Below are 24,651 nucleotides of genomic sequence, written 5' to 3'. Positions count from 1 at the left end.
TAATAATCGTTGAGCATCACTCTACTAAAGGCTGATAAAGCCAGTGCACTGTCCCTTACGCCGACTGTGAGAGAGGGACTGCTGTGTCAGATCTAAAACTGCTGGCATCAGCACAGTCTGTTACACATGCTGTGTTGATGTAAATTAATGCCCGGGTGTTGTAGAGGCGATTGTTCAGTAAAAAACTGAGAGTTGATGATTATGTTTCTTTGGTAGCCCCTCTGCCCTCAAGTCATGGTGTCACATCTAATTTCCCCAGCCTAAAATACTGAACAACTGAAATGGCAAGGGGCAGGGGTCAGTGGCTTTCCTCTGATCACTACCCTCCTAGCCTGCTTGTTTCCCCAGCTGCCTCTTAGAGCTCCCTGTATGGCTGAAGAGCCCCTATAATGTCATGTCAAACATTGCCATACTGTTATGTCTCAGATCTCTATTGAAAACCTAATCAGACGTTTTTGTCAACAATGCCCCAACTTCATAGCAACAAATACATTTGATTGAATATCCATAAATTGACAGATGAACAAAATTTTCCCTGGAATTGTGCTTGAAATTAGGGTACATTACAAATCTACTCCATCCTCTACACAAATGTATCTGTACTGAACATTTGGGAGGTGAGTAGGCTACTTCGATTTCCGACAAGGAGAGGAGGCACAAGGAAAAAGGAACTCGCTAGCTAGCTTGTGCATGAACTTACCTTTCTATTTTTATGATGCAGAGGACCTCTACCTGGAGGGATAGTTGACCCTTTCCTTCATTAATTTATTTCCCCAATAGTCTGCTTATCACAGGTGGTATTGAGAATTTTGAGAAGTAATTTGCTTACAAAATGAAATAAAAATAGAAATTAGCCCAGTGGAAAGAAACAACCAGCCACACTTTACAGTACATAGTAGGCCTTTATTTCCCACAATAAAAATAAAAACAACCAGTGGAATACTGAATAGGCCTATATTTAAATAAGAGGAAATAATTTTAGTATTGAAACAACTTTTTGAGACAACAGAATTCACAATAGCAAGTGTTTATAAACCCTTCCCCAGCACAGGATTACTAATTCAACTAGGCCTAATCAAGGGCATGATTTGGTCATCAGATTATGTATTTATTTTTAGGGCATGACAAGAGAAACTGATGATGCACTACCCAATTTCTAAATTGTACCTTGTGCTTTCTACTACTACAAGATTTTTTTTTTTTAAACAAAAATGTTACCCCTTTTTCTCCCCAATTTTGTGGTATTCAATTGATAGTTACAGTCTTGTCTCATCGCTGCAACACCTGTACGGACTTAGTGCGTCCCCCGAAACACAACCCAACCATGCCCCACTGCTTCTTGACACAATGCCCACTTAACCCAGCCACACCAATGTCTCGGAGGAAACACCATACACCTGGCGACCGTGTCAGCGTGCACTGCGCCCGGGCTGCCACAGGAGTCACTAGTGCACGATGGGACAAGGACATCCCTGCCGGCCAAACCCTCCCCTAACCCGGATGACGCTGGGCCAATTGTGCGCCACCCTATGGGTCTCCCGGACACGGCCGGCTGCGACAGAGCCTGGCCTCAAACCCAGAATCTCTCGTGGCACAGCTAGCACTGCGATGCAGTGCCTTAGACCACTGCTCCACTCGGGAGGCCCAAGAGTATGTTTAAAGCTGGACTGAGTTCCTTAAAGTAATGATGGACTGTTGTTTCTCTTTCCTTATTTGAGCTGTTCTTGCCATAATATGGTCTTGGTCTGTCACGTTCTGACCTTTATTTCTGTTTTGTATTTATGTAGTATGGTCAGGGCATGAGTTGGGTGGGCAGTCTATGTTTGTTTTTCTATGTTTTGGGGCAGTTCTATGTTTTCGGCCTAGTATGGTTCTCAATCAGAGGCAGGTGTCATTAGTTGTCTCTGATTGAGAATCATACTTAGGTAGCCTGGGTTGCACTGTTTGTTTGTGGGTGATTGTCTATGTTAGTGGCTTGTGTCAGCACAGGTCTCATTTTGTAGCTTCACGGTCGTATTTGGTTTATTGTTTTCGTTACTCTTTTGCATAGTGTTCAGTCTTTCTTTATTAAAGATTCACCATGGACACTTACCACGCCGCATATTGGTCCTCTGATCCTTCTCGCCTCTCCTCTTCAGACGAAGAGGAGGACGACCGTGACAGAATCACCCACCAACCAAGGACCAAGCGGCGTGGTAGAAAACAGCGACGACAGCAGCAGCAGCAGCAACAACAGCGGCCGGTATCACAGGACTCCTGGACATGGGAGGAGATACTGAACGGAGAGGGACCCTGGGCACAGGCTGGGGAATATCGCCGCCCCAAAGCAGAGCTGGAGGCAGCGAAAGCTGAGCGGCGGCGATATGAGGAGGCAGCACGGCAGTGCGACAGGTACGAGAGACAGCCCCAACATTTTTTGGGGGGGGGGGCACACGAGGGGTGGAGCTAAGCCAGGTAGCAGACCTGCGCTCACTCCTCGTGCTTATTATAAGCAGCGAGATACTGGGCAGGCACCGTGTTATGCGGTTAAGCGCACGGTGTCGCCAGTATGTGCCCATAGCCCGGTGAGCTATGGAACAGCCCCCCGAGAGTGTCATGCGAGTGCGGGCATCGAGCCAGGGCGTATGGTGCCTGCTCAGCGGGTCTGGTCGCCGGTACGCAGTTTTGGCCCAGGGTATCCTGCGCCGGCTCTGCGTGCTGTGTCTCCGGGGCGCTGGGAGGGTGCAGTGCGTCCTCTGCCCGCGCTCCGCTCGTGCCGGGCGAATGTGGGAATGGAGCCGAAGGGAGAGGTGCGTGTAGTAAGCACTAGATCTCCCGTGCTTACCCACAGCCCGGTTCAACCTGTGCCTGCACTCTGGACGGTCCGGGCTAGAGTGGTTATCCAGCCTGGGGAAGTGGTGCCAAGGTTGCGCACCAGAGCTCCAGTGCTCCCCCACAGCCCGGTCTTTCAGGTGCCTCCTCTTAACCCCAAGCCTCCTGAAGGTCTTCCCAGCCTGGTGGTTCCTGTGGCAGCCCCACGCACCAGGCTGTCTCTCTGTCTCCTCCCTGCAGGTGGTCCTGTCTGTCCGGCGCCGCTGCCGGAGTCTCCCGCCTGTCCGGCGCCTCTGCCGGAGCCTCCCGCCTGTCCGGCGCCTCTGCCGGAGCCTCCCGCCTGTCCGGCGCCTCTGCCGGAGCCTCCCGCCTGTCCGGCGCCTCTGCCGGAGCCTCCCGCCTGTCCGGCGCCTCTGCCGGAGCCTCCCGCCTGTCCGGCGCCTCTGCCGGAGCCTCCCGCCTGTCCGGCGCCTCTGCCGGAGCCTCCCGCCTGTCCGGCGCCTCTGCCGGAGCCTCCCGCCTGTCCGGCGCCGCTGCCGGAGCCTCCCGCCTGTCCGGCGCCGCTGCCGGAGCCTCCCGCCTGTCCGGCGCCGCTGCCGGAGCCTCCCGCCTGTCCGGCGCCGCTGCCGGAGCCTCCCGCCTGTCCGGCGCCGCTGCCGGAGCCTCCCGCCTGTCCGGCGCCGCTGCCGGAGCCCCCCGCCTGCCCGGCGCCGCTGCCGGAGCCCCCCGCCTGTCCGGCGCCGCTGCCGGAGCCCCTCTGCCCAGAGCAGCTGCCTCTCTGTCCCGAGCAGCTGCCTCTCTGTCCCGAGCAGCTGCCTCTCTGTCCCGAGCAGCTGTCTCTCTGTCCCGAGCAGCTGTCTCTCTGTCCCGAGCAGCTGTCTCTCTGTCCCGAGCAGCTGTCCCTCTGTCCCGAGCTGCCCCTCTGTCCAGTGGGGTCATTGAGAGGGGTGGTCATGCTGAGAAAGCCACGGAGGCGGACAATAAGGCGGACTAAGACAATGATGAGGTGGGGTCCGCGTCCCGCGCCAGAGCCGCCACCGCGGACAGACGCCCACCCAGACCCTCCCCTATAGGTCAAGGTTTTGCGGCCGGAGTCCGCACCTTTGGGGGGGGGTACTGTCACGTTCTGACCTTTATTTCTGTTTTGTATTTATGTAGTATGGTCAGGGCGTGAGTTGGGTGGGCAGTCTATGTTTGTTTTTCTATGTTTTGGGGCAGTTCTATGTTTTCGGCCTAGTATGGTTCTCAATCAGAGGCAGGTGTCATTAGTTGTCTCTGATTGAGAATCATACTTAGGTAGCCTGGGTTGCACTGTTTGTTTGTGGGTGATTGTCTATGTTAGTGGCTTGTGTCAGCACAGGTCTCATTTTGTAGCTTCACGGTCGTATTTGGTTTATTGTTTTCGTTACTCTTTTGCATAGTGTTCAGTCTTTCTTTATTAAAGATTCACCATGGACACTTACCACGCCGCATATTGGTCCTCTGATCCTTCTCGCCTCTCCTCTTCAGACGAAGAGGAGGACGACCGTGACATGGTCTTTTACCAAATAGGGTAAAATCTTCTGCATACCACCCCTACCTAGTCACAACACAACTGATTGGTTCAAACGCATTAAGAAATTCCACAAATTAACTTTTAACAAGGCACACCTGTTAATTGAAATGCATTCCAGGTGACTAACTCATGAAGCTGGTAGAGAGAATGCCAAGAGTGTGCAAAGCTGTCATCAAGACAACGGGTGGCTACTTTTAATCTCAAATATAAAATATATTTTGATTTGTTTTTAACACTTTTTTGGTTACTACATGATTCCATATGTTCTACATTATTCTACAATGTAGAACATTGCAAAAATAAAGAAAAACCCTGGAATGAGTCGGTGGGTCCAAACTTTTGACTGGTACTGTATATGTTCCCAATTTAAAAACAATACCAGTAGACAGAGGCTAATCATTATATCAGATGTTGTACATACCTTGTGCTGACATGAAATTGTTTAGTGCAAATCCAACCATTGTAATCTAGGTAGTGAAATGTCTGGATGCAGGAGATGGGATCCTTAGCTTAAAACATACACACAACTACTACTACTACCAAGTAGAAAAAATAATACTTAGGCTATAAGAAATCAATTTATTCAATGGGGAAAATCAGAGATGACACACAAAATACTTTTCATTTCACCCATACAACAAGCCTATTAAAGTGCAGTATGTTAACAATATCATTAACAACACTGTTAAATAATGTACTGCCCTTTGCTATGACGCCCCTAAATAAGATCTGGTGCAACCAATTACCTTCAGAAGTCACATAATTAGTTAATTAAAGACCACCTGTGTGCAATCTAAGTGTCACATGATCTCAGTATATATACAGCTGTTCTGAATAGCCCCAGAGTCTGCAACACCACTAAGCAAGGGGCACCACCAAGCAAATGACACCATGAAGACCAAGGAGCGCTCCAAACAGGTCAGGGACAAAGTTGTGGAGAAGTACAGATCAGGGTTGGGTTATAAAAAAAAAATCAGAAACTCTGAACTTCCCACGGAGCACCATTAAATCCATTATTAAAAATGGAAAGAATATGGCACCACAACAAACCTGCCAAGAGACGGCCTCCCACCAAAATGCACAGACCAGGCAAGGAGGGCATTAATCAGAGAGGCAACAAAGAGACCAAGGATAACCCTGAAGGAGTTGCAAAGCTCCCAGCTCCACAGAGCTGGGCTTTACAGAAAAGTGGCCAGAAAAAAGCCATTGCTTAAAGAAAAAAATAAGCAAACACGTTTGGTGTTCGCCAAAAGGCATGTGAGAGACTCCCCAAACATATGGAAGAAGGTACTCTGGTCAGATGCAACTAAAATTGAGTTTTTTGGCCATCAAGGAAAACACTTTTTCTGGCACAAACCCAACACCTCTCATCACCCAAAGAACAACATCCCCACAGTGAAGCATGGTGGTGGCAGCATCATGCTGTGGGGATGTTTTTCATCGGTAGGGACTGGGAAACTGGTCAGAATTGAAGGAATGGTGGATGGCGCTAAATACAGAGAAATTCTTTAGGGAAACCTGTTTCAGTCTTCCAGAGATTTGAGACTGGGACGGAGGTTCACCTTCCAGCAGGACAACGACCCTAAGTATACTGCTAAAGCAGTGCTCGAGTGGTTTAAGGGGAAACATTTAAATGTCTTGGAATGGCCTAGTCAAAACCCAGGGGATCAATACTTTCGCAAGCCACTGTCCATAAACAAATTAAAAGCACACTTGATGTTAGAATATCACTTTTTCAGGTCACCTATTTCATCAGGGCTCTTGATTGTTTGGTTGTGTTTAATTCATTCTGGTGTTTTAATGTCATATAAAGACTACATCTATTGTTGGGCTGGAACAACCAATAGTCAACACTGCTGGTGTTCTATCCCATTGAGGCCTTTGTCCTATGCTGTAATGTCCATACATTTTCCCTCCTCTTATGTATAAAGTTCTCAACAAATTGTCATTGGGTTATTGCCACTGGAGAGGTTTTATTTGGACAATAATGTTCTCCTCCAGGCTAGAGGCCTATTAGAAGGTTGCATTCAAGATAAGATCATTTTAATTGATCCGTTTGTCAGTGTCAACAGAGTAGGCCTAGGCTACCCTGTAATTTGTCATATAGAAAAAGATTATGCTAATGTATCCATTCATATAAAGTGTAGTAGAATTTAAAAGAAAAACAATGTAACAAGAGAGTTTATAAACATATCTGGTTACATTGTAAACTTTAACCGGAACTATGGAAATGTGGAGAGAAATCTTTTAAACGCTTATTTGTTTCAGCGGCATTCAAGGAAAATCTAACATTTCCTCTCAACAGTGGATATTAGTAACTGCGGAAATCTTTACAAGTGAAGATCAAGTATCAACTGTGAAAAAGTTCAAATGTTAAAATAATAATTGTTTTCAGCCAATGTTTTTACTGTGGTTGAACTAGAGCATGACCGATACCGATTTCAATTTTTTGGGGGGGACAAAACTTTCCAATAAATTACAGCAGGGAAAGGAAAAAGTTACATTTTTCCATACAGATTTCTCATATATTGTAATCAAAAAAGGATTTGTTCAAGAAAATGCTTCAAATATTAATTTCTTAAATTGTGACAATAATGACACATCATGAGGAAGTGTTGAGACAAGCATGAGATTCTCTTTCTTTCATAAATCTTTACTGAATATCGGTTATCGGTGAAATTATCGGCCAATATCAGCCGATAGTATGGATGAAACAATAGCCTATAAGTTAAACATCTGGCCCCCAAATAGAACAATCAAATCAATCTTTATTTGTCAAATGTGCCGAATACAACATGTGTAGACCTTACTGTGAAATGCTTACTTACAAGCCCTTAACCAACAGCGCAGTTCAAGAAATAGTTAAGAAAATATTTACCAGATAAGCTAAAGTGAAACATAATATAAAGTCACACAATAAAATAACAATAAGGAGGCTATGTACAGGGGGTACCGGTGCCGAGTTAATGTACAGGTTAGTCGAGATAATTTGTAGGTAGGGGTGAAGTGACTATGCATAGCTAAAAAACAGTGAGTAGCAGCAGTGTAAAAAACAAATGGGGAGGGGGGGGGGTTGATGTAAATAGTCCGGTGGCCATTTGATTAATTGTTCAGCAGTCCTATGGCTTGGGGGTATAATATGATCATAATGAAAATGTAATGGATTTCATAATAAGAATACAAATAATAATAAGAATACAAAGAAGAAGAAGAGCCTACTTGAGCTTAAGAAAATACATTTCCTATCATTCATGATTTATTGTTATTATTATTGATATTAGAAACAGCAGCAAGAGCTGAGGCTTATACACTGAGTTCGGAACACCTGCACTTTCCATGACAGACTGACCAGGTGAATCCAGATGAAATCCATGATCCCTTACTGATGTCACTTGTTAAATCCACTTCAATCAGTGTAGATGAAGGGGAGGAGACAGGTTAAAGAAGGATTTTCAAGCCTTGAGACAATTGAGACATGGATTGTGTGATTGTCATTCAGAGGGTGAATGGGCAAGACAAAACATGTAAATGCCTTTGAATTATATGGTTGTAGGTGCCAGGCGCACCGGTTTGAGTGTGTCAAGAACACCCAGGCTGCTGGGGTTTTCATGCTCAACAGTTTCCTGTGTGTATTAAGAATTGTCCACCACCCAAAGGACATCCAGCCAACTTGACACAACTGTGGGAAGCATTGGAGTCAACATGGGCCAGCATCCTTGTGGAACTCTTTCAACACCTTGTATCCATGCCCCGCTGAATTGAGGCTGTTCTGAGGGCAAAAGGGGGTGCAGCTCAATATTAGGAAGGTGTTCCTAATGCTTTGTACACTCAGTGTATGTCTTGAAGGGTCAGAAAATAATGTCTACGGTGTTCATAAGGCATGCAGCTGAGACAGGTATCACTGCCATAGAGAAACCAAATCCCTAAATATTACAGTAGCCTATTGGCTCCCATCGTTGGGAAAATGACTTTGACTAAACGCTTGCACAGAGCTGGAGACAAATGATTGAATAAAGGATGACTATTCAGAACATAACCACACATAAAAAAATCCTACATCTTTTTCTTCTGACATTGGTATTTCACTCAGACCTCCACTAAATTGTAGATAGGAGATAAAGCATGGTTGGAGTAGGCTATGCCTATGCCATTGAACACATTAACTCAGTGTTACGTACAGTTTCAACAAAGACCCTAATGTATTAGGCTCATTTAAAATAACAACAAAGGAACATTTCAAGATGATTGATCGATGAGCTTTGGAATTCCCATTCTCACGTCTGCTATTTGGCTATCGGGCTACTGTAGCAATAGCCTGCATACGTCGGTATAATGTCCAATAATCTTTAACATCATTCTGCTTTCCACATCTTTATTTTAGACTGCACTGCATCCCACCTTGCCTGAATCTTACAACTAACTGGCTTTAAGTTTGTCTAGAAATATGGCAATATCTTTGCATTATCCAATGTATAATAGGCTATAATATTTATTAGATAATAACTCAGGTCAGAAGAGAAGGCTGTATGCATAATTATCTGGGGTCAATCTGGTGATTCATTGAGGTTATCCAGCTAGACTATCCATAGACAACAGTCACATTTTCTATGGGTTTCCAACCCCCCCCCCCCCCCCCCCCCCCCCCCATGTTAGGCATTTGAATGCTGCTAATATTCATTCTCCACAAACACTCATTTTGTTTAGCCTATAGCAGCAAAGGTTCATGGTTGCATGGCTTGAGTCATGGTTGATAACAATAAATTGAATAGTTTAAAAACAGAGGTTGATGGCTGTTTAATTACAATTCAGAGCCAAATGAATATTTCTATAAAAAGTAAATGCCTAACGACTGGCCTAGAGGCAGACATCAATACACCTGTTTTAGCTGCCAATGTAATAGCCTTCAACAACTAGGCCTATCTGTAGGCTAACCATCACTGTGGAATAAAGTATATTCATATTTGAATCTTTCCCATAGAGGCCATATCCATATGAAATACGTTTCACTTCATGATGTAAGGATGAGAGCATTCCGTTTTGTCTTTCCTTTTAAAATGTTTGTGACCTTAAACCTTTTAAGGATCTGCCTCCTTTTTTCAATTTTCGCCATTCAAAATGCCATACCCAAATCTAACTGCCTGTAACTCAGGACCTGAAGCAAGGATATGCATATTCTTGATACCATTTGAAAGGAAACAGTTTGAGGTTTGTGGAAATGAATGTAAGATAATTAATGTAAGAGAATATAACACATTAGATCTGGTAAAAGATGTCATCACTTGGGGTATATAGGCATACCATGGTGAACTTCTGACCATCTATTTTAAACCCTGTTAGAGGATAATGGACAAGCCTATCTGGCACGTAATTATGTTGCAGTCCAGTCTTGTGTTGAAGTCACAAACACTATTACACTATCGTAAGTGAGAACAGGACTCTTACATTCTGTTTTCATAGGGGTGCATTGGAGGAGGAGCGCAATATGCACACTTCAGGAATACTCTTCTAATTGCCAATCACTTTTCCCATCTTGGACCTTATAGAGAATTTACAGTCAATTACAATATCCCCAATATGCGTAAGTTTGTTTAATCTGCATTTTTATATTTACTACATCAATATCTAATAATAACACCTGGGCATTCAGGGTTGGCAGAGTGCCAGAGTTCAATCCGGCAACACAGGGTCTAATAGCGGGCAGAGGTGAGATTAACACCAATGTGGCCATGTCGCGTTTAGTCTTCTAACAATAATCATGTTCGACATTAAAATGCTCACTTGCCTGAAGCTGAGGCTGCAACCTGGACTCAGGGGTAGACATAACATAATGAACGGAAATCCGGGACACTCCAATTAGTATGATATGTTATGTATTCATTTTTGGAAGTCCATCATCCATTTCGTCGTATGATATGTTATGAATTACAATTAATCTCATATGTTCCAAATTCCAATTTGTTCTCACTGACATTAGCCAAATTGCTAGATTAGGATTAGCTAACATGCAAAGTAGTAAGTACTGAAGTTGCAAAGTTGTCTGTAATGAGATTCGATCACACAACCTTTGGGTTGGTAGAGATTCCCGTTAGACGCCCAACCAACCAACCAACCACCCCCTGACCTTAAGTAACCTTCTGTCTTACGTAACCAAACCAAACATAAAATACTGTATCATACTAATTTGAGTGTCCCGGATTTACATGTACTATGTTATGAGACAAGGCTGGAAAAAAACGCTGCAGTAACATTCGGTACGTTGAAATGTATAGAAAAGAAATATGACTAAGTGGAATAAATAAGAGATGTTGAACATTTTCCATCCTCTTTTAATTAAACATTTACAGAAAAGGTCTACTGTTCCACAGCCTAATTCTGTTTTTGTAAATATATTCACATATTGGCAATATATTTATTCGATTTATAGGCTGCATTTGGTCCAAATATGTTTCAATTCATACACCAACATATTAGCCTACAAGTTGGATTGAGGGTGGTTTAATCATTTGCATCTTTGAAATTCTAATTTAAGTATATGTTTTAGTTAAGCCTATGTTTTATATGTCTTTATATACCCTCAAGACAACATAAATCATTGGTGGAAGAAAGCAAAATAATACAAATATAGCACTGCATAATTTGGGAACATACGCGCATAAAATCAAGGCATCTGCTAAAAACTGTAATACGGCCACGGCTACATTGTTTCAACATTAAAACAAACAAGCAACGTTGCTTAGAATGTGCCTCTACCTAAAAACTATGCAGCAAACTGTTCACCCCTCCCTTTACCCAAATTAATATTGTGGCCTACGCTAAGCAGTCCTAAAACCCCATTGGATGAACAGCCACACGTGTATCAGCTCAAGCTTAACCAGGGTTCACTCAAAGGGCAGTTTGCTCCAGGACAGGAAGTCAACGAGAGGGCACCAGCGTCGGCAACGTCACGAAATCGAGCGCATTCATTGGCTAGTATCCAGGTTGTGGCTGGGTGTGCAGATGCCACTGACACAACAAAATGTTTATGTAAATACAAGCCCATCTCCATCACATTCACACAGAGCATGCACATTGGGTTGTTTTATATAGCGAAAGCACAAATGATTGATCTCACAAAGTAATTTTCCCTGATGTGAGTCCAGTGAGAGTAATTTTATAGTTTAGTTAACTGTATCGGGAGACTAATTATCCTAATAGTTAATACATGATCAATCAATGTTCTCAAGACAAAACCGTTAACTCCCTTTCCTTTAGAAATAAATGTTTATACAAATAGTATGGTTGCTTGTTACTGCCGCCATCGCCTGGACATAACATGAAGTAGTCATTGTACAGCCTTTTTATGATTTCAATATTCATAAACACAGGGGCGAACTGGCCATCTGGCATTTCGGGCAAATGCTAGATGGGCTGGTCCATTTTTAGCCCAGTTGGCCTGTCTAACTTTTTTGGGGGGCGAAAAATTATAATTATTTGGTTACGAATGGAGGCCTCAAGGAAAACAATAGGCCAGTGTGGGTGCCTCAAGGAATAAAAGGAGCCGGTGTGTTAGAAATACCAGGGCTGATTTCTGGTCCCGGTCCTCCCCTGCATAAATACTTTAACCTTCAGGTATATAGAAATTCCATCTACCATGTGTCATTATCACTCTAAAAAGCTTCCTGTAGGATCCTTAAGATCATTTAACGTTAAAAAAGGAAACTTTAGGTCAAGGATCATCAACCTGTAGGTTCATTGAAGAACCCATACTCATTTAACCTTTGCAGATGTAAAAGGATGCTTTCAGGAACCCTTTTCAAAGAGGGGTTCATTTTGGAACCAACAGGACGCTCGTGTGTAACATCCGAATATCCAAACGGATGCTTTAATGGCCATTATACACACAAAAAATAATGATAGTTCTAAATAAGGGTTCTTTGGCTCGTAACGATAGCAGGATCATTTTTGGTGCTATATAGAACCCTTTTTGGAAGGTTCTATAAAGAACCATGCTCATAAAATGTTGGGCTCCTGAGTGGCAGAGTGGTTTAAGGCACTACATCTCAGTGCTAGAGGTGTCCCTACAGATGCTGGTTCTATTCCAGGCTGTATCACAACAACTGGCTGTGATTGGGAGTCTCGTAGGGCGGTGCACAATTGGCCCAGCATTGTCTGGGTTAGGGTTTAGCTGGGTTAGGGTTTAGCTGGGGTAGGCTGTCATTGTGAATACGAATTTGTTCTTAACTGACTTCCCTGGTTAAATAAAGAACCCTTTCCTAAGGTTCTATAAATAACTATTAAAAAAAGGTTCAATATAGCACCAAAAAGTTGGGTACAACCCTTGGTTATATATAGAACCCTTTTTAATGGTTCTTTATAGAACCTCATTCTCAAAGGTTCTACAAATAAACTTTTGAAGAACCATACAAATTCCATGGGTTTTGTTATTGTGTTAATTGACAATTTGAATCAGGTGTGCCACTGATTCAGTCAACAGTTCTTAATTGATGCAAGGCCATATGTGTGTCTTTCACACAGTCACTGGCCATAGTCATATTTAAAGGGATTCTCTGGTACTTTTGTATACTAAAAAGTATTAGCCAGTAGTTCTGAAAGTAGCATTCACGAGCATTCACGAGCCAAAAGTGGTCGTGAAACATTGCGTACTAGGTTACATATGTGCAAATATGCTGTGTCCACTGAGCCGTTGGGCCCGCCCTGCAACCTCATTGGATAACACTGGGCAGGCTTCTTGCTAGCTGTCACTCAAATGCAATGGGGCTGAAGCTCATTGGCTAGAACTCGAATTGCTAGGGGGCTGGCCCACGTGGGGGGGAAATGTAGGGAAAATGGCGAGGCATAGCTTCAAGAAAACAGTCGCTTTCAAACTAAGGATTTTGTGGTTAATTGAGGTAAAACAGTAATTCTGCTCATAGATTCTGCATTTATGAACTACACATTGACACTTCCAACCCAAAGCAGAAGGTTAAAAAAACACCTTCTTAGTTGCCAAAGTACCGGAGCATGTTTTTAACATGTAATGGCATAACACAAGATATTAGATCAAATGGAATCCCACTCCCACTTATGATTGCACAAAAAGAGGTGTGAATAAAGAAATAAAACATTTCTGAACTGTAAAGAACCATTGAAGGGCTCAAATGATTATTTGGGTCAGTATGGTTCCACAGAACCATCATCCTTCCCAAAGTACCCTTTAGGAACCCTCTTTTCTTAGAGTTTACACAGGCAATGTTTTGAGGCTATACTGCAGAGCAATATTCCCAGTAATGGTTGCCACAACTTTTCCATTGAAAATGAGCAACGTTTTATTATCTGGTGAAATTTGATTGGAAGTTCCACCTAGTTAGGAAATTTGTGGGATCTTCCAATCAGAGCGCAGATATTAGCATAGTCATGTGATCACAATTAAAAAAAATATTTTGAAAACATATCAGCTGTTTTTTGAGCTGAAGCAAGAGAAAATCAACTCTGTCTTTGGAGTGAAATGTTGCTTGTTTGTTAGCTGATACATTTCAATTCAGCTGTGGCAGTCAACAGCCAATAACAAACTATAAGAAACAACAGATGCTTGTGCTTTTCCTTCTTCGGTATTATATATCTATATGGTTGTCAAGGTGTATGTCAAATGTAATTCAATTGTAAAGGAAACAATAAAATTACAATTGGACTAAATGTGTTTCTGAACACTTCTAAATGCATTTCAGAGACACAAATATGGCATCCCTATTATTAGTAATGGCTGGGAGGTTTCACACTGGGCAAAAACTGTTTTAACATAATTTCAACAACAACAAAATATATATGTGATGACATTGTGGGAAACTGATTGAATTTGAAAAAAGTCATATTTTTTTTTATTTTACCCAATTTTTAACCTTAATCCGTTGACATGGTGACATATTTTGTTGATTTCACGTTGAATTCATGTTAGTTGACAACTCAACCAAATATAAATAAAACTAGACGTTGAACTGACATCTGTACCCAGTGGGTTTTCTTTAGTCAGAAGTTACATGTTGGATAAATGCAGGCGTGCCAAAACAAGAGACTGAACATAAATTCCCCACGAAAAAAATGAAACGGATTGAAAGACATAGATAACAATTCATCAAACAGCACAGCACGAAAACAGTACCCAGCACTCCGTTTGTCAGCCATTGTAAGAAGACAAAAAGTATAATAAAAATAAATGGTAAAAAAAAAGCACAACCATGCACGTAGCCGGGTACTCAATAGTCCCATGAAATCAAGTGCCACAACATGTATCAAGTCCCAAAACGAATTCAATAAACAGGTTACACTAATGGGATGACATAAAAAAGGTACACATTTTTGACTTCCCTTTGTTGCCTCCCTGTGAAAATAGCAATAGACCTACCTGTGGGGTGAAAGAAATATCAGTGGCATTTTAGACCAAGCATATACGTTTGCTAAAATTGCTGACAACACACAACACACACATATATATTGAATAGGTTATGACAGCATTACCAGTAAAGCCATCACTTTAAGTAGCCTTACTTGAGAAGCAGAAATCGTGATTTTCCACAAAAATACCAGCCCTGTCTCCCCAACCCCTCCTTGACATTGAATTCGTGGCTGCATTTGGAGCCATGGGCAATTTCGGGGGCATGGGCAATGCTGGGGTGCCTATAGACTTCTAAAGCGAAGGCTACACCATTTCAACGTAGGGCGCTAGGTTATTTCATTAGACCTTTGCTTGTCTTTCTGAGATAGTTTTTTATTATGCGGCGCCTATTATGAATTTGGTGACTTAGGCCACTTGAAAAATGAATAGGACCTGTTTTTCGAATCGTCCAATATAGGCTATGAATCCTTGAGAATTATGCGCATTATAGGAAAAGCCTTTCAATATATTGTTGAGAGGGTGGCGCGAGCAAGACTGTGTAGTCTATATTTATACAGTGAAGATCACCTGTTGTTCAGTTACATGCCACGTTACTTGACAGCTATTTTATTATTTTAATGTCATCCCTATAGGCTACAGCTCATCCCCAAAGAAATTATAGCAAATGTTATAGGCCTATGCGTCTGTGATTTTCAGGCCAACCCAAGATGGGTGGTTCATTTGCATTCACACGTTTTAATTGTTTAACTAATAATGTTAAACAGCTTGCCAGGGGTCTTGGTGAGGTCACATGGAAAAGTAGCGTTTCTACCTAATTAGTGCGCCTTTTCCCAACCTTAAGCCGCCAAATTCACACCCAAGGAGAGGTTGTCATCTTTAATTGCCCCTAACTGAAATACCCGCATAGTCATGTTTTCAAACTTGACCAGGTGTTTTCTGAATTGGGTATTGACGGTCTTTAAACATATTTTTCCAATCTAATCTAATGTTTTGCTCTTAACAGAGAATAATATGCTACATTCTTGAAGCTGTATTGTGGAACAATCTTCCTCAATTTCTTTCCAACTTGTAATAATTCTTTGTCGACAGTAAATTACTTTATATATATGTGTTTAAGTCGTTTACTGTCGACAAAGAATGATTATTATGAAATAATATTTGTAGCCTATATAGAGCATGTAGCCTAGACCTGGGCAGTTTAGTTCGAAGTCGGTAAAACAATAGGCATAGCTATATATTTACAAATGGTGCTAAGCAAAATGTCCAATACAGCACAAATTGGATGGTTGCTTGTGATAATTCAATAAAATAATACAATATTTTAACTAAGCAAATAGGTTGATTCTGCAATCTTACCTGAAGAGAACATTTTAACAAGTGGGTAGTAAACGTTAATTGAATCCTTTAGCCGACCAAACATTTATTTAATAGGATGGTCACCCGAGTGGCGCAGTGGTCATCTCAGTGTAAGAGACTGCAGTCCCTGGTTCGAATCCAGGCTGCATCACATCCGACCGTGGTTGGTCGGCCCACAATTGGCCCAGCGTCTTACTGGTAATTGTAAATAAGATTTTGTTTTTAACTGACTTGCCTAGTTAAATTGTTTAAAAAAAATCTAACTCCATTAACCCAATTTGTTTTCTTTCAGTTCAACTCTTAAAATACAGGTAAAACTCAATGAAAAGGTTGTCATATGTTCAAGGACTTTGTATTTAATAGGCTGTTTGGCTACTTTGTTACTGATTTGATATGCCATCACATGGGACTTGTCACAACATTGACAGAATCCTTCAGCTGATCAAACCGTTTGTATAGGATGGTCACCTAACTCCATTAAAACAGTCTAAACAAAAATGTTTATCATTGCCAAAAGGTTAACTATTTCAAGTCCCTGAAAAAGCCTTGGATCCCATGTAACTGAAACGCATGTGCTAGTAAACTATAAAATGTTGACGGACTTAGTTGTTTATCACATGATATTCGCCTTTCTATTGTCCTTGCCCCTTCCCCTATCCATTAGATTATGTTTGACAGCTATGCTACGGTGGAAAATGCATACTCATAGAGTGAAAAGGTTAAGAGTTTTGGGCATTTTCGTTAGCTCCAGAAGGTGACGCAGGAAGAAAGGACAAATATTTCAATATATAATCCTCAGACGTGTTCAGGTAGCCGAGGAGAGCAGTGTATGTGTGCCATGTGCCTTTGCATAAAGGCAAATACATGGCCGACCTGTCCGTGAACCCTGTCTCAGTGGGCTTAGCAAAGTGATTTATACAAGACCTAGCGAACTCATTAAGCCAAGTCTTAAGAGTGTACTTTACACAAAACCGCCAATCTCCATGTTTTATACTTGCCAACAACAATTGTACTCTGAAACGACACTTGAACCACTGCACAATGTTTATAATAAGTGTGTACAGTAGCTTGCAGACATCGATCAGTTCTTACATAAGTAGATGACATGAAGAGAAAAGACATGGGTAGATGATATGGAGCAAGTCTGATTTAACTTATTGTATGGGCAATAATAGGCTATATTGTATAACACCAGGTGTCAAAGCGCCCAAATTACAACTTAATTTGCTTTAGGCTATGTCCAAATCGCATTCTCTTGTTGAAAAGACTCTAAACACGGACGGATAGGCTTTAGTATTGTATTACTTCCGATATCTATCTCGTTTAAGCATTTAAAATGGAAAATAATTGTCAAAATATTATAGGCCAAATACCTTTGTCACAAAACGCAAGCTTGAAAAATACATAGAAATCCAACACACCATTGTTTACTTGGAAAAATACATAGTTCCATAATATCCATGAATTAAAACCTTGTATCGCTATATCAACACATACAATATGCAACACATATTGCACCATAAACTATCTGACTAATACGTCTATATTGCAAGTAGGCCTAAGTAGCCTAATTACATTATTGTAAAAACATTTTGGGCAACTTTATTGTTTCATATATTGAAGTTCTTTGCATGTTTTTCGTTTCGGCAATAGCATGCTTACTATTCTGAAAACATAACTTTGAAGAGCACATTTAATTCCTCTTTTTGAAGAACACATACTTCCTCTTAGATTTAGAGATTTAGAGAACCTTCTCATCATGCCAGTCATATAAAATAACACGAGATTTACAATCATATCTAGTTCATGTGTATAAGCCTTATCAAAAAAGTTGTGTTTATTCATTATTAATAGTTAAAGATAAGATTGGCAAATTGTACATAAATTAATAGAAATAATCTAATTTATTATTTATGCATAATTTAGCCTAAAAGGTTACATATGCCAAAAGCTGTGTGACAATGGTATAATGGACAGAGCCTGTTTAAATAATTTAACATGCACTGTAGTCATCTTATTCATTATTTTTGTTAATTTCTAAATATAAGGCCTTGTCTCAAAATGCGAGACTAATTCAAGGCCTGTAGCCTATCTACAACAGAAAATAATGATTAGGAACCAAACAAAACAATTAATCCAACTTCTTTCTCCTGTGTTACATTGTATTTAGAGTGATTGTGATTACTGATTGTGATAGTCACTGAATTCCCGTATCTCACTCAACCTGTTGAGTTGGTTTTAAAACTGTAGGCGACAAATGACATGATTATTTTAATGATATTCTCCACGCACTGTTTTTTTTTGGGGGGGGGGGCGAATATAGGCTAGTAGCCGTGCTTGTAGTTTACACGTTGATCTTATCAGATCTTTCGAAGTTGATCACTTTATAATTCATTTTGTGGTTTGGGTTCGATATAATTATTAGAAGACACCCCGTGAAAAGAGTGACACGTCCCCTCCGTAGGCTAATTCAGGTCGTTATTATGTTACGCTCGTAAGAGAATGTGTTTCATGAATTTCTTGACCCTCCTGCAGGTGCTCGTTCTCCCATGAACATAGCGTGAGGACAAAGATGCCCAAAGTTTTGACCGTTTCTGCACCGACACTCCCCTCTTGTGGACTAGGGAAGTTGTGGTTTGGTTTCAGATCCATGCATCCAAATCAGTGCCTCGTGACACGAGCATTATGCAAGCAATTATCTAGAAAGCCTTCAAAGTTTCTGCATGAAACTATAACTTTTATAGCTATTTTGTAGTTTCCATGTGCTTCGACATGGTAGGCTACTTTATTTCTCCCATTAATGTTATATGATAAGACTGTTTTCATTTTACCCAAACAAAGTTGTTGTCAATGGTATACATAATCATTATAGCCTACTGTTGATGTTTTAAAGATCCAGTAAAGCATTTATTTATATTAATTTGTACCAGCCCTGAAAGGCATTTGTTGGTCATTTGTCACTGTCTGATGCAAAAAGAGGGGTCAATTCTTATTCATACAACACATAGATAGTGTAATACAATACAATACACTGGCCTTTACAGTTATCATTTATAGTACATTTACTAATCCCAATTCAAGATAGTAGTAAATTGACCTAAATGGAAACAAAGAGGCAAGCTAATGGCAAAGAGCAGGCATGAATACAGTGCATCTGCAATCTGAGAAATAGAACCCTTCTTTCCAGTTGGATAATTAGTAGGGACATTTTGTGTTTACCATCCTTGAATATGACTTGTATTCCAGGATTTTGCAAGCATTTTCCAATTAGGCAGATATAAATTGATAATAATAATGCTGGAAGACTGCAACAAGAAACAATGCTCGTAAAATAATTTGTGGTGGAACATGAATCCAGCTAAACATAAAATGTTGCCTGATTCATCCAGGCCTTTATGCACTTTGTGAAAGGAGAGAAGGGCCCTTGTCCCCACAACCAATATACACTTTTAAGGCTCTTAAACCCCATCACAGTGTTTGCTCCTGTGCTAGCATCATTAATGGATGTTGTTTTTTCATTTCTTCTCCTTTAAAAAAGATAATTAACCTGGTTTTGGAAAAGCTCAACTGCATTGCACTGCACGCCTGTACTGTTTGTGCATGCCAGATCTGGGTTCAAATACTATTTATTGTATTTCAATTACTTTCACATACATTTTGAAGTAATTGGATATTTGTTCTTTGGAAAATACAAGAAGCTGAATATTGGAATGTATTTTGAAATATACTTGGAAAGTATTGGCATGTATTTGAAAATACTCCAGCACACAGACAAGTGTTTTTTCAAATAATTAAATACTCCATGCATTTAAGCCCAGGTTTGTTTGGTCCTATGGGTATTGCTTGCCTTGGAAAATAAATTACAAATAACATCCAAACTTTTAGAAAATTCTTAAACTATGTTGTCTCTTTTCTGGTATGGTAATGGTTTAAACTATTTTTCTGTTAGAATTATTGGACAAAGGTGGGGGTGTTATGTGTGTTTATTATATTGTAGTTTGGATGCTTGAGGAAGAACCAATAGTGGAGGTCTTGGCAGTTTTTAATTTGAAGGTAGTGACTGTGTTTGAGTGCATCAAAACTGTGATGCATCATGGGTAAATTGTAAACTGACTGATCAAAAGATAGTATTAAGTCGTTATTTGTGATGCAAGGTGATTTGTAGATCAGTCAGTTGGATGTCGCCTGCACTGTCGGCTGCAATGTCGAACAAGCCCATTGTATCTATGGCAGGGAGTTGCCTTGCTGTGCATGATGATGTCATATTGCTGAGTACACATTCACACAATGTGAGTAAACAGATGACTCCTGATGCAATAACGTGGGACTGTTGTATAGTGTTTGCACTTAACCAGGCAGATAACTGAAATAATGCATTTGAATTAGAAAATAAGGAACTACACCACATTGTTTGCTTACCTCATGTCAGGGCAGGTTCCAGGCATAAGCCACATAAGCGGTCGCTTTTATTTTTAAGAACGCAGTCGGGGTATCAACTTACTATTGAGAGTAAGAATAGTAGAACACATTTTGTTGTGCATCAGCAGTTTCTCTGCTGTTATGTCAGTCACTGACAGTCAATCAATTAGCCATGTCAGCTAAAAAAAAATAGATTTGTAGGTAGTCTAGCCAGCTATCTAAACTTGTAGTAATCATGGCTGAATAACAACCGGGAACACAGGGCATGTGCGAAGGGGCCCTGACCTCCAGGAGGCCCCCATTGGTTTTGTTAGTAATTTTCACTCAGATATTATATTAACCTGGTATATCATTACAAAATGTTTAGAATTGCAGGAAATTAGCTTTAAAACTACAAAAATGTCTCTCCTCCCCATGGGAAAATGGGTAGAATTAGCTGTAAAATTGCAATGTTTTCTCTCTGCCCCATGGCAAAATAGCAGAAAACGTGCTTTGAAATGGCAACATTTTCTCTACGCCCCTTGGCAAAAAAGAAATAATAGCAGGAAATTAACTTAAAAACTAAAATGTTTCTCTCCACCATCAAGAGGGGGGAAACTAAAATGTTTTGCCGCAAATCTCACTTAGGTCCCCCAAAAGAATACAGCCAGCCCTACCGCATGTGCAATTATCGGTCCTCTGAACCAACATGTAGTACTAACATAATTGACTGACTACCATCATTGTGCTAGTTTGACCAATAATTATATATTGACAAGATAGTTGAATGACCACTCTAACAATGGAAATACATGAAAGGCAGGCGGGAGCTCAGGTGGGACCATTCTAACCAATGAGAGGGCAAATACGCGTGTGAACAACAGGCACAACTAAGTCATTTTTCTCAAAGTTGACGGAATGCCACGTGCCTCCACTTATATCAGTACATTTTTAACAGCCTAAGCAATAAGAAACGTATATTTGTTTAAATAAACCTCACATAATTCGACACTCTCATAGAGCTCCATACAAAAAAGGTATTTTCTCAGGCGGAAAGATTTTGGGCGGCGTAAATCCACTCCCTTTGCCACTTCCTCTCTGGTTTGACTGTGAAAAAGTCACATAGTAAAGTGACCACTAGATGGGGCAAGGAGCTGATAATTTGTGCACCACTGGCTAGGATGCTGAAGTGACCTGTCAAGGTTCTTTTCTCTCTTTTTTTTCACCAGTTGCCACAGTAACTAAATATATTTGGATCCCTCTCAATGAGACAATAGTGGAGGAAAATGTTTGATCTTTTTTTGACTAGGGGGTAGTTCTTCGTCTCTCAAATGACTCCACCTTTCCCGGCTTGAAAGGGGGGAAAGAAGATTCGCCATTCGGCCTCTGTGATGTATGTGCTGCTTTGGCGTCTGGCTCTGCTCTGGCTGACTTCATCGGAAACTTGTGCTGCATCACTCCTCAGTGTAGCTCTTCTCCTACCCTGGATGGTTAACATTCACAAGGCCACAGGGCCAGATGGACTACCAGGACGCGTACTCAGTGTATTCACTGACATTTTCAACCTCTCCCTGACCCAATGTATAATACCTACATGTTTCAAGCAGACCACCATTGTCCTTGTTACCAAAAGCTCCAAGGTAACCTGTCTAAATGACTAGCAGTGATAACTCACCAGAACTACCATCATTACGACCAACTTCCATGGAGCAGATCCTTTGTTCACTCTCCCCAGGGCAATCAAACTTAATCCAGAGGCCGACCCAAATCATCACCGGCGGAGGAGAGCCACTCGATATTACTCGCTAATGTCTTTGGATAACAAAGTTGATGCGCTTCGAGCAAGGATTTCTTTCCAGAGAGACATCGGGGCCTGTAACATACTTTGTTTCACGGAACCATAGCTCTCTCGGGATACTCTATTGGAGTCAGTAAAGCCAGCAGGATTCTCAGTACATCGCGCAAATAAATATCTCTCCGGGAAGCAGAAGGGCAGAGGGGTGTAGAATAGCTCACAATTAAATGCAGACCACATTATCGCCCAAGAGAATTCTCCTCTGTCATCGCCACGGCCGTTTACATCCCACCTCAAGCCAAAACCTCAATGGCCCTCAAAGAACTTCACTGGACTTTATGCAAACTGGAAACCACATATCCTGAGGCTGCATTTATTGTAGCTGGGGATTTTAACGAAGCAAATCTGAGGACTAGGCTGCCGAAATTCTATCAACATATTAACTGTCCTACTTGAGCTACTAAGACTTTCGACCATTGCTATTCAAACTTCCAGAACCCGCCCTCCCCCGCCCTCCTTTCGGCAAATCTGACCACGAATCCATCTTGCTCCTCCCATCCTATAGGCAGAAACTCGAACAGGAAGTGCCCGTGCTTCACACTATTCAACGCTGGTCTTACCAATCGGAATCCACGCTTCAGGATTGTTTTGATCACGTGAACTGGGATATGTAAATAATCTAGACGCATAAACGGATACGGTGACTGAGTTCATAAGGAGGTGTATAGGAGATGTAGTACCCACTGTGACTATTGAAACCTATCTTAACCAGAAACCGTGGATAGATGGTAGCATTCGCGTGAAACTAAAAGCACGAACCACCGCATTTAACAATGGCAAGGCGACTGGTAAAATGTCTGAATATAAACAGTGTAGTTATTCACTCCGCAAGGCAATCAAACATGCTAAACGTCATTCAACGGCTCAGACAGAAGACGTATGTGGCAGGGACTTCAGACAATCACGGACTACAAAAGGTAAACCTGCCACATCGCCGAGAATGACGTCTTGCTTCCGGACAGGCTAAACACATTTTTCGCATGCTTTGAGTATAACACAGTGACACCGACGCGGCCTACTACCAAGGACTGTGGGCTCTCCTTCTCTGTGGCTGACGTGAGTAAAACATTTAAATGCGTTAACCCTCGCAAGGCTACCTGTCCAGACGGCATCCCTAGCTGCGTCCTCAGAGCATGCGCAGACCAACTGGCTGGTGTGTTGACGGGCATATTCAATCTCTCCCTATCCCAGTCTGCTGTCCCCGCATGCTTCAAGATGGCCACTATTGTTCCTGTACCCAAGAAGGCAAAGGTAACTGAACTTAATGACTATCGCCCTGAAGCACTCACCTCTGACATCATGAAGTGCTTTGAGAGTCAAGTCAAGGATCATATCCCCTCTACCTTACCTGCCACCCTAGACCCATTTCAATTTGCTTACCACCCCAATAGATCCACAGACGATGCAATCGCCATCACTCTGCACACTGCTCTATCCCATCTGGACAAGAGGAATACCTATGTAAGAATGCTGTTTATTGACTATAGCTCAGCATTCAACACCATAGTACCCTCCAAGCTCATCATTAAGCTCAAGGCCCTGGGTCTGTACCCCGCCCTGTGTAACTGAGTCCTGGACTTCCTGACGGGCTGCCCCCAGGTGGTGAGGGTAGGAAACATCACTGCCACTCCGCTGATCCTCAACACTGGTGCCCCACAAGGGTGTGTGCTCAGCTTCCTTCTGTACTCCCTGTTCACCCATGACTGCGTGGCCAAGCACACCTCCAACTCAATCATCAAGTTTGGAGATGGCACAACAGTAGTAGGCTTGAATACCAACAATGATGAGAGCCTACAGGGAGGAGGTGAGGCTCTGGGAGTGTGGTGCCTGGAAAACAACCTCTCACTCAACGTCAACAAAACAAAGAAGATGATCATGGACATCAGGAAACAGCAGAGGTTTTCACCCCCCTATCTACATCAACAGAAACACAGTGGAGAAGACGGAAAGCTTCAAATTCCTTGGCGTACACATCACTGACAAACTGAAATGGACCACCCACACAGACAGTGTTGTGAAGAAGGCGCAACAGAGCCTCTTCATCCTCAGGAGGTTAAATAAAGTTGGCTTGTCACCTAAAGCCTCACACATTTTACAGATGCTCAATTGAAAGCCTCCTGTCGGGCTGTATCACAGCCTGGTACAGCAACTGCACCGCCTGCAACCACAAGGCTCTCCAGAGGGTGGTGCGGTCTGCCCAACGTATTACCGGGGCCTAAACTACCCGCCCTCCAGGACAACTACAGCACCCGATGTCACAGGGAAGCCAAAAAGATCATCAAGGACATCAATCACCCGAGACACTGC

General features: G+C 42.0%; 1 pseudogene; it reads right to left on the bottom strand.

Annotated features, from left to right (window-relative positions):
• The window catches only part of LOC149985631 (enolase 4-like), a 52,935-nt pseudogene that overhangs the window by 17,799 nt on the left and 10,485 nt on the right, over window positions 1-24,651 (bottom strand).

This window comes from Oncorhynchus mykiss, chromosome 1, assembly GCF_057628025.1.
Source record: "Oncorhynchus mykiss isolate SJ-2025 chromosome 1, ASM5762802v1, whole genome shotgun sequence".
Lineage (NCBI taxonomy): Eukaryota > Metazoa > Chordata > Actinopteri > Salmoniformes > Salmonidae > Oncorhynchus > Oncorhynchus mykiss.
This window is presented reverse-complemented; position numbering and strand designations above follow the sequence as displayed.